General features: G+C 40.1%; 1 long non-coding RNA gene across 1 annotated transcript in view; it reads left to right on the top strand.

Moving 5' to 3' along the window:
* Positions 6,838-10,828, top strand: part of LOC110270678 — a 17,034-nt gene continuing 13,043 nt past the window's right edge. Inside the window, exons 1-2 of the long non-coding RNA XR_002360322.1 lie at positions 6,838-6,903; positions 8,342-8,343. This is a non-coding gene — a long non-coding RNA (uncharacterized LOC110270678). The remainder of the gene's footprint in view (positions 6,904-8,341; positions 8,344-10,828) is intronic.

Below are 10,828 nucleotides of genomic sequence, written 5' to 3'. Positions count from 1 at the left end.
TTTGTTCTTTGCTGCTTTTTCTTGCTTCCAGAATCATTTTTATGATTTTTCTGATTATCAATTAACATGTCTCCTAGTCATCATTCTTTCGAGAGCCAACATATTTAACATTCTTAAACAACAACTTCAAAAGACATATGCACTGTTCAAGCATTCATTCAGAAAACAAGAAGCATTGTCACCACATCAATATAATTAAACTAAGTTCAACGATAAATTCGAAACTCATGTACTTCTTGTTCTTTTGAATTAAAATATTTTTCATTTAAGAGAGGTGATGGATTCATAGGACATTTATAACTTTATGACAAAGTTACTAACTACTAATGATCATGTAATGAAGACACAAACATAGATAAGCACACAACATAGAAAACGAAAAACAGAAGAAATAAGAACAAGGAATGAATCCACCTTAGTGATGGTGGCGTTTCCTTCTTGAGGAACCAATGATGTCCTTGAGCTCTTCTATGTCTCTTCCTTGTCTTTGTTGCTCCTCCCTCATTGCTTTTTGATCTTCTCTTTTTTCATGGAGCATGATGGAGTGCTCTTGATGTTCCACGCTTAATTGTCCCATATTGGAACTCAATTCTCCTAGGGAGGTGTTGATTTGCTTCCAATAGTTTTGTGGAGGAAATTGCATTTGAGGCATCTCCGGGATCTCATGGTGATGAGCTTCTTGCGCCTCTTGAGCTCCATGAATGGGCTCTCTTGCTTGCTCCATCTTTTTCTTAGTGATGGGCTTCTCTTCCTTAATAGGAGTGTCTCCTTCTATGAAAGCTCCAGCTGAGTAACATAGATGGCAGATAAGATGAGGAAAAGCTAGCCTTGCCATGGGGGATGACTTTTCGGCTATTTTATAGAGTTTATTAGAGATGACTTCATGAACTTCTATTTCCTCTCCAATCATGATGATATGAATCATGATGGCCCGATCCACAGTAACTTCAGATCGGTTGCTAGTGGGAATGATTGAGCATTGAATGAACTCCAACCATCCTCTAGCCACAGGCTTGAGGTCCAATCTTCTTAGTTGAACCGGCTTGCCTTTGGAGTCAATCTTCCATTGAGCTCCTTCCAAACATATGTCCATAAGGACTTGGTCCAAAAAGGTCTTCCTAGGATGATGGATTCATCCTCTTCCTTTCCAGTATCCAGGACTATGAAATCAGCAGGGATGTAAAGGCCTTCAACCTTTACTAACACATCCTCTACTTGTCTATAAGCCTGTTTTCTTGAATTATCTGCCATCTCTAATGAGATTCTAGCAGCTTGCACCCCATAGATTCCCAGTTTCTCTATTATAGAGAGGGGCATGAGGTTTATCCCTGAACCAAGGTCACACAGAGCCTTAAAGATCATGGTGCCTATAGTACAAGGTATTATAAACTTTCCAGGATCCTGTCTCTTCTGAGGCAATGTCAGTTGATCTAGATCACTTAGTTCATTGATGAACAAGGGAGGTTCAGCTTCCCAAGTATCAATGCTTTTTGAAAAAGATAAGAAACAAACAAAAAGTTAGTTAGTTAGTTGAAACAAATTTTGAAAAGATAAGAAGTTAGGAAGTTAGAAAAGATATTTTGAAATCAAATTTTTGAAAAAGATAAGATGAGAAGATATTTTTGAAAAGATATGATAGAAATTAGTTTTGAAAAAGATTTGATTTTTAAAATCACAATTAATGACTTGATTCACAAGAAATCACAAGATATGATTCTAGAACTTAAAGTTTGAATCTTTCTTAACAAGCAAGTGACAAACTTGAAATTTTTGAATCAAAACATTAATTGTTGATGTTATTTTCGAAAATAACTGAGAAATTTGAAAAAGATTTGATTTTTGAAAAAGATTTTGAAAAAGATAAGATTTTCAAATTGAAAATTTGATTTGACTCATAAGAAACAACTTGATTTTAAAAATTTTTGAAAAAGTCAACTCAAATTTTCGAATTTGATGAAAGAAAAAGGGAAATATATTTTTTCTTTGATTTTTGAATTTTTATGATGAGGGAGAAAAACATGAAAATTATGCAATGCATGAGAATTTTAGATCAAAACATGTGATGCATGCAAGAATGCTATGAATGTCAAGATGAACACCAAGAACACTATGAAGATCATGATGAACATCAAGAACATATTTTTGAAAAATTTTTAATCCAAAGAAAACATGCAAGACACCAAACTTAGAATTCTTTAATGCTTAGACACTAAGAATTCAAGAATGCATATGAAAAACAAGAAAAGACACAAAACATGAAATCATCAAGATCAAACAAGAAGACTTACCAAGAACAACTTGAAGATCATGAAGAACACTATGAATGCATGAAAATTTTCGAAAAATGCAAGATGTACATGCAATTGACACCAAACTTATAACATGACTCAAGACTCAAACAAAAAACACAAAAAATATTTTTGATTTTTTTTTTTGATTTTCTAATTTTTTTGGATTTTTTTCGAAAATTATTTGTAAAAGAAAAAAAATAAGGATTCCAAAAGTTTTAATATGAATTCCAGGAATCTTGCCATATTAGTCTAAAGCTTCAGTCCAGGAATTAGACATGGCTCACTAGCCAGCCAAGCTTTCAAAGAAAGCTCCAGTCCAAAACACTAGACATGGCCAATGGCCAGCCAAGCTTCAGCATGTAAATCAGGAACAGCAGCAGGTGGATTAGCAACAACTAGCTTGCTCTTGATAACAAATTGCAAGCCTCAGTCCAAATAAATTAAGACATGGCTTTACAGCTATGGTTTGTTTCTTTTAATGGTCTGTTTCTTTTATGCGGTGGTTGAATGTATGTTAATCATCGTAATATGGTTCTATTATTTTCTTTAACCTAGTCTTTTTGTAGGGGTTATGGTGTTTCCAACACAAATAAAAATTCTAAGCTCTTTATCAATGAGGAGTTTCCAGTTACAAAGGAATTCTTTGCAAGGTACAGTGTATAAATTAAGAGTTTAAGTAGAAGAATATTTATAAAGAGCTTTTGTGTAAGACCCAGAACCTTTGAAGAGCCTTTTTATGATCAAGTCTCAAATCATATAGTTATTTATAGCCTTAATTTCAGAAATTGTTTTATTAAAGATAATTAAGGCAAGTTTTGATTTATTGAAATTGAGACGAGTTATGATCTTTATCCAATTTTATAATTGTTGGGTTATTTTCTATATTTAAATTATAAATTTAGCAGTTGTGAAATAATAAGGATTTTATATGTTTTGGACTAAGTAACTAATATTTTAAATATTAGTACTGCTATTTTGGAAAATAGAGAAATTAATTATATTATTTCTAATTTTTAGATTTGGACATTTTATTGAAAGTAATTTGTAAAAATTGATGATCAAATAGTATTTTCTATATATAATTAGCATTAGACTTAATTTGGGTCTCAATTAATATATTATTCCCATTTTTGTTTGAAAATACCAAATTGCCCCTAACCCTAAGTTTCAAAAGTGAAACCCTAACCCAGTAACCCGATACCCGACCCGGTTCCCTCTTCACCCACACCCAGCCGCCGCATCCTATCTGTTTCCCTTCCTTCTCTCAGTAACGCAACACACACAGCAGCAACAACTGCAAAAGGAAGCCAAGCAAAGAAAGGGTTAGGGGGAAAAACGGGAAGAAGGAGGGGGAAGAGGGGAAGGACGGCGCCGGCGAGGAGCCACTATCGCTGCCGCCGCATCGTCACTGGGTCTCGGAGGGAGACTGTGCTTGGGGCTGTCGTCGTCAAGTCACCACGAGCCGCCGATCGCGCTCCAGTTCAGCTCGCCGACCAGCCGCATTCTGCCACCACGTCCAGCTCCTCGCCGTCGCGCTACCGATTTGTCGCCGATTTCGTCATCTGCGTCGTCGTCCTTACTGCGAGACCAGCACCGCCGTTGCCATCCTTGCACGAGAATAGGTAGAGGCTAGCAGTAGAGGGCGGCGCATGAGAGGGAGTTTGCGGTGAAGGGAGAGTGGCGCCGTCTTGTACGTCGCCGGAGCTAGGTAGTCATTGTCCTTGCCAGCAGCGAAGAAGAAGAAGCGAGATGAAACCCCCTTGTTTGCTGCTTCGGTTCGCTAAGAAAGAGCTTGGCGCCGCCGGAGTTGCTGTCTGTCTCTGCCTCGGGGTTCTGCGAGTTGCCGGAGCCCACTGTCACCGGAGCTGCCCAGAACCACCACTGTGGCTGCCGCTGGGATCGTGAACGGAAGGGGGAGAAGCTGGTTCTGTCATAGCCATTCCCGGGGGAGAAATCAATCGTGCCATCGTGCCCTGGCGCTGGGAAACGCCACTACCGCGACCAAGCTCCACCGCCGGAGCTTCTGACTACTTCTGCCGTCGCCAGAAAAGTTGCCGTTGATCCACCGAAGCTTCTGGCCGCCGCCGGAGCTGTTGCCGGGGCCGATTCGGAATCGCAGCTGCCTTATTGTGTTATTTCGGTAAGAAATTATGTTTCGAATAATCTCGCGTTAGTATTCTGTTATGTTTGGTTAATGAATGAGTATTGGTAACGTGGGATCGAGTCCTGATTATTATATGTTGCAATTAGTGTTGCTATGATTATTGCAAAAGTGGCTGGGAGCTGAGGCTTTAGTTCCTGTCAGTTCGGTTTGAGGCGGAAAGGACTTGATGAGGCATTTGGGCTATGGTTTTGCGTTTTGAGGTAGGGGCGCTTTCCAAAAACTGTTTTATGTATTGGAATTATTACATATGGATACTGATGTGAGATATTGTGTATTTGGTGATTGTATCTGCCTTATGTATTATTTGATTGACTCGAATGATTATGGATTGAAAAGGAATGAGGAATGGTTTAGTTGGGACCCGAACCGGGTGGCAAAAGTCCAAGTTTTAGGGGAGGTGCTGCCGAAATTTCTACAAAATCCTACTCTTGTTTGTAAAGTTATTTAAAAAGGGTTGGATTTGAGAAATTGTATTATTTGATTTATTAAGAGAATATTTATGTTTTCAAGCTTAATTTATTTAATGAACTTTATGCGTTGAGTCCGGCTTATTTAGAAACGAACTATTTTTACCGTTTGAATCACTGAAGGAAAGAATGATGCTCTAATATTGATTTCAATATAAAAGAAGCTTTTAGTGATTTCAAAGGAATCTAGACTTTTGATTGAGTAATTAAGTTTGAGGCATTTTGGAAGAGTTAGAAAAATGGGTTCCAAAAAGAAACCAGAAAGTGGTTTGATTCAAATGAATCGGTTCCTTTTCAAATGAGTTGATTTTTGGACCGGGTTGGAACTTGTGATTTTGTATGGTCAGTTTCATAATAAATTCAGTTTTATTTACTTGAACCGAGAATCCATGATTTTAAGAGTTTTAATGAATTTTAAGGAATTGATATATGTTGACCTTCCCTAAAGACTTGGGACTCTGGCAAGAAACTTTTGTTATAAAATCCCATTGTTGGATGGGTGATTTTGAATGTTCCCAAAAAGAATCTTTAACTTTCCATGGTTTTGGAAGTTTTGGAAAGAGAATGCCAAGAGTGGCTTTGCTTTAAAAGGGGAACTCACTTTGAGTAAATTTGGCTTATGAGCCTGAGATGATTTGAGAAATGAGATCTTTAAAGCCAAGGCTGAAAAGAGTTGAAATTTGATTTTTAAGTGAATGAATTGAGAAAAGTGATTTATGGCTTAAATGCCGATTTATGAATTTGATGATGTCGAATGGTGGAAGTGCTATTTTGTTATGAGCCGGAATGGCTGTGTATGCTATTGAACTATGGCTGATTCCCAAATGAGTTGTGAGCCGTATGGCTGATTATGAATTATGAACTTAAGCCGAAGGGCTGTATTTATTGATAAATTGGCTGATTCTGGATTGAACCGTGAGCCGGATGGCTGAGATGGATGGTGATCCATGGTTGAGTACAAATGCATGTACGCAATCGAATGAATTGTGAATTTAAGCCGGATGGCTGAGATGAATGTTGTATGCGAGTATGCTTGTGTTTTCTCTTTGGTTGTAAGGGTGACAGGGCACCGATACCCTCTAATGGCGGCAGGGCGCAGATATCCTCTAATGGCGACAGGGCGCAGATACCCTCTAATGGCGACAGGGCGCAGATACGCTCTAATGATAATAAAGCGCAACAGAGAGATTGTGTCCGGGTTAGCTACCGGACACGTCGGGTTGGCTTGGTAACCGACAGATGATATCATCAGCCACTAGGACAGGCATGCATCATATGCATCTATGTGACATTGTTTGGGTGTGCATATTGTACGTGGTTTGCCTTTGTGATCAACTGCTAATTGTTCTACTTGCTGTAACTGTTTGTTTGTGCTTGCATCTTCCTATTTGTGTTTGCTACTGGGACTCTGTTGGACTGTGGTGATTGGTTGATGGTTGGATTGTTTGGGCCTAGAGCCGTGGTTGGAATGAGATGAACCGATGGTTGATTTCGGTTTTGTGTTTCTGGTTTGGAATAAAATATGAAAGGCTATTTTGGTTCAGCATAGATAAACCGTTTTGAAAAGCTTTTGAGTTTTTGAGAATTGAACGGTCCTCCTTTCAGAAAAGATTTTCAGACTTTACTTTTGTTGTAAACCGTTGTTTTTGAAAAGGAGGTATAAGACGGTTATTAATCACTGGTACGGTTTATCTTCACGTATCCTATTACAGTAATTCCCAAAAATCCTCTACTGAGAACCCTTTCGAGGATGATGTTCTCACCCTCCTACATTTTTCCCCTTTCAGGATATGGGCGCAGAAGTTACGAAGAGCTTATTTAATTGTTGTTGTGATGCTCTGTATTGTTTTAGTTATGGTTTATTGTACCCTCGCCTTTATCTTGATATATATTCTGCAAGAGGGATAGTTGTATTGGTTAATGCTTGTAATAATATTTATATATATGTATGTATATATATATATGTATGTACTCTTTATGAGTTTCTGTACGTTGTATGGTATGCATGGATGTACGTTGTATAGCAAAGTATCTTTTGGATCGGTATTGCGGTTTAAAGTTTTAAACAGGCTCATATTTTAGTATTAAATATTATAAGTGTCGTCGTAATGTCCGAGCTATCAGAGTCGCACAGCCGGAAGTGTGAGCTTTGGTAGTTAGGGTGTTACAAAATTACCTAATCTGAGCAACAAGATGAACCGTTAGTTGTCCAAACTCGAACAATCCCCGGCAACGGCGCCAAAAACTTGGTGTTGTTGCCGGATCAAACTTGGCACTGATGTTACCGGACCAAAAGCTTGCCGAAAACTCGAACAATCCCCAGCAACGGCGCCAAAAACTTGGTGCGCAGAAATTGTGATTACACTTTAATTATGTAAAATTCATCGCTCTTTCTTTCCCTGGTAATGGCGCCAAAAACATGATGCCAATACCATGGTTCACAACTTCGCACAACTGACCAGCAAGTGCACTGGGTCGTCCAAGTAATACCTTACGTGAGTAAGGGTCGAATCCCACGGAGATTGTTGGTATGAAGCAAGCTATGGTCACCTTGTAAATCTCAGTCAGGTAGGGTTAAATGTGATTGGATTAGATAATTAAAAGAATAATAATAAAAGAGGGATAGAAATACTTATGTAATTCATTGGTGAGAATTTCAGATAAGCGAATAGAGATGCTTTCGTTCCTCTGAACCTCTGCTTTCCTGCTATCTTCATCCAATTAGTCTTACTCCTTTCCATGGCTGGCTTTATGTGATACATCACCATTGTCAATGGCTACTTTCGGTCTTCTCTCGGGAAAATGATCCAAATGCCCTGTCACGGCACGGCTAATCGTCTGGAGGCATCACTCTTGTCAATGGTTTCATCTTATCCTCTCAGTGAAAATGGTCAACGCACCCTGTCACGGCACGGCTATTCATCGGTCGGTTCTCGATCATGCTGGAATAGGATTTACTATCCTTTTGCGTCTGTCACTACGCCCAGCACTCGCGAGTTTGAAGCTCGTCACAGTCATTCAATCATTGAATCCTACTCGGAATACCACAGACAAGGTTTAGACTTTCTGGATTCTCTTTAATGCCGCCATCATTGTAGCTTACACCACGAAGATTCCGATTAAGAGATCTAAGAGATACTCATTCAATCGAAAGTAGAACGGAAGTGGTTGTCAGGCACACGTTCATGGGGAATGATGATGATTGTCACGTTCATCACATTCAGGTTGAAGTGCAAATGAATATCTTAGAAGTGAAATAAGATGAATTGAATAGAAAACAGTAGTACTTGCATTAATCTTTGAGGAACAGCAGAGCTCTACACCTTAATCTATGGAGTGTAGAAACTCTACCGTTAAAATTACATAAGTGAAAGGTCCAGGCATGGCCGAATGGCCAGCCCCTCTGATCTAAGAACCAGGCGTCCAAAGATGATCAAAGGATCAAAAGATAATCCAAAGATGGTTCAAAAGATATCTAATACAATAGTGAAATGTCCTATTTATAATAAACTAGCTACTAGGGTTTACAGATGTAAGTAATTGATGTATAAATCCACCCACTTGGTGTGTGCTTGGGCTGAGCTTTGAGTGTTGCACGTGTAGAGGTCCTCCTTGGAGTTGAACGCCAGCTTTTGTGCCAGTTTGGGCGTTCAACTCTGGTTTTGGCTCCTTTTCTGGCGCTGGACGCCAGATTTGGGCAGAAAGCTGGCGTTGAACGCCAGTTTGCGTCGTCTATTCTTGGCCAAAGTATAGACGATTATACATTGCTGGAAAGCCCTAGATGTCTACTTTCCAACGCAATTAGAAGCGTGCCATTTTGAGTTCTGTAGCTCCAGAAAATCCATTTTGAGTGCAGGGAGGTCAGAATCCAACAGCATCAGCAGTCCTTCTTCAACCTCTGAATCTGATTTTTGCTCAAGTCCCTCAATTTCAGCCAGAAAATACCTGAAATCACAGAAAAATACACAAACTCATAGTAAAGTCCAGAAATGTGAATTTAACATAAAAACTAATGAAAACATCCCTAAAAGTAACTAGATACTGCTAAAAACATACTAAAAATAATGTCAAAAAGCGTATAAATTATCCGCTCATCAACCGCTCATATTGTATCTCGCAGTAGGGAACCTGGAAATAGCCTCGGCACTAGTCAGAGAAGATGAAAATGGGCAACAACCTGTCTACTTCATTAGCAAGGCACTACAGGGATCCGAGCTGAACTACCAGAAAATAGAAAAATTTGCCTATACTCTTATCCTAACATCTCGACGACTCCGCCCGTACTTCCAGGCTCACACCATTAAGGTTCGAACTAACCAGCCCATAAAAGGAATATTACAGAAAACAGATCTAGCAGGCGGAATTCTACAATGGGCAGTCGAGTTGTCAGAATTTGATCTCCAATATGAAGCTCGGACGGCAATCAAATCACAATATTTGGCCGACTTTATCGCAGAATTCACAGATGCCCTAGAAACCCCCACAAAATGGAACCTTTATGTGGATGGTTCTTCAAATAAAACTGGAAGTGGCGCAGGCGTGATAATAGAAAGCAACCAAGGAACCCAAGTTGAGCTCTCCCTCAAGTCCGGGTTCCCGACCTCAAACAACCAGGCGGAATATGAAGCATTATTAGCTGGTTTGAAGCTGGCTAAAGAGGTCGGAGCTCAAAAACTCAACATTTACAGCGATTCACAAGTGGTTACATCACAAATAACAGGGAGCTACCAAGCCAAAGATCCCACCATGAAAAAGTATTTGGATAAAACCAAGGAACAGCTCGGACAAATCGGGGAGTATAAGATCTGCCATATACCCCGCGAACAAAATGCCCGAGCTGATGCACTCTCAAAACTAGCCAACACCAAACCAGGGGGTAACAATAGAAGCCTCATCCAGGAAATGTTGCAGAACCCGTCAATCTCGGAAGAGGAAAAAGTCCTGACTATAACAAGTCAGGACCAAGGATGGATGACCCCTATAATCAACTACCTCAAAACAGAAACGCTCCCCATAGAAGAAAAGGAGGCAAAGAGGTTAAAAAGGGAGGCACAGTACTACACCATCATAAATAACATCCTGTACAAAAGAGGAATCTCAACACCTTTACTAAAATGCGTGCCGACCTCCAACACAAGGGAAGTGCTAGAAGAAATACACGGCGGTATTTGTGGCAATCATCTCGGAGCACGAGCTCTCGCCAAAAAAGTACTCCGGGCGGGATTTTATTGGCCAACTCTACAGAAAGAAGCCACAGAATTTGTAAAGACACGCCCACCATGTCAGAAATATGCCAACTTTCACATCGCCCCGCCAAAAGAGCTCATCAGCGTGACCTCACCTTGGCCGTTTGCAAAATGGGGACTCGATCTTCTCGGCCCCTTCCCACAGGGATCAGGACAAGTTAAATTCCTCATAGTAGGGGTAGATTACTTTACAAAGTAGATCGAGGCAGAACCCCTAGCCAATGCCACCGCTCAAAGAAGCCGGAAATTCTTATATAGAAACATTGTCACGAGGTTCGGAGTTCCATATTCAATAACCACAGACAATGGCACTCAATTCACAGATGCAGGCTTCAGAAAACTAGTAGCCGACTTGAATATAAAGCACCATTACACCTCCGTTGAACATCCACAAGCCAACGGACAGGCCGAAGCTGCTAACAAAGTCATACTGGTCGGATTAAAACAGAGATTACAAGATGCAAAGGGAGCCTGGGCAGAAGAGCTTCCACAGGTCCTATGGGCATATCGAACAATGCCATATTCCACCACGAAGGAATCCCCCTTCCGATTAGCATACGGAATAGAGGCGATGATTCCAGTAGAGATTGAGGGAGCAAACTCCCAACTTCAGAGAGAAGAGCTCGACTTGTTACCCAAACTCCAGGAAAGAGCTCGGAT

The sequence above is a fragment of the Arachis ipaensis genome, chromosome B04 (assembly GCF_000816755.2).
Source record: "Arachis ipaensis cultivar K30076 chromosome B04, Araip1.1, whole genome shotgun sequence".
NCBI classification, from domain to species: Eukaryota; Viridiplantae; Streptophyta; class Magnoliopsida; order Fabales; family Fabaceae; genus Arachis; species Arachis ipaensis.
Note: the sequence above shows the minus strand (reverse complement) of the source record. Positions and strands in the feature narration are given on the sequence as shown.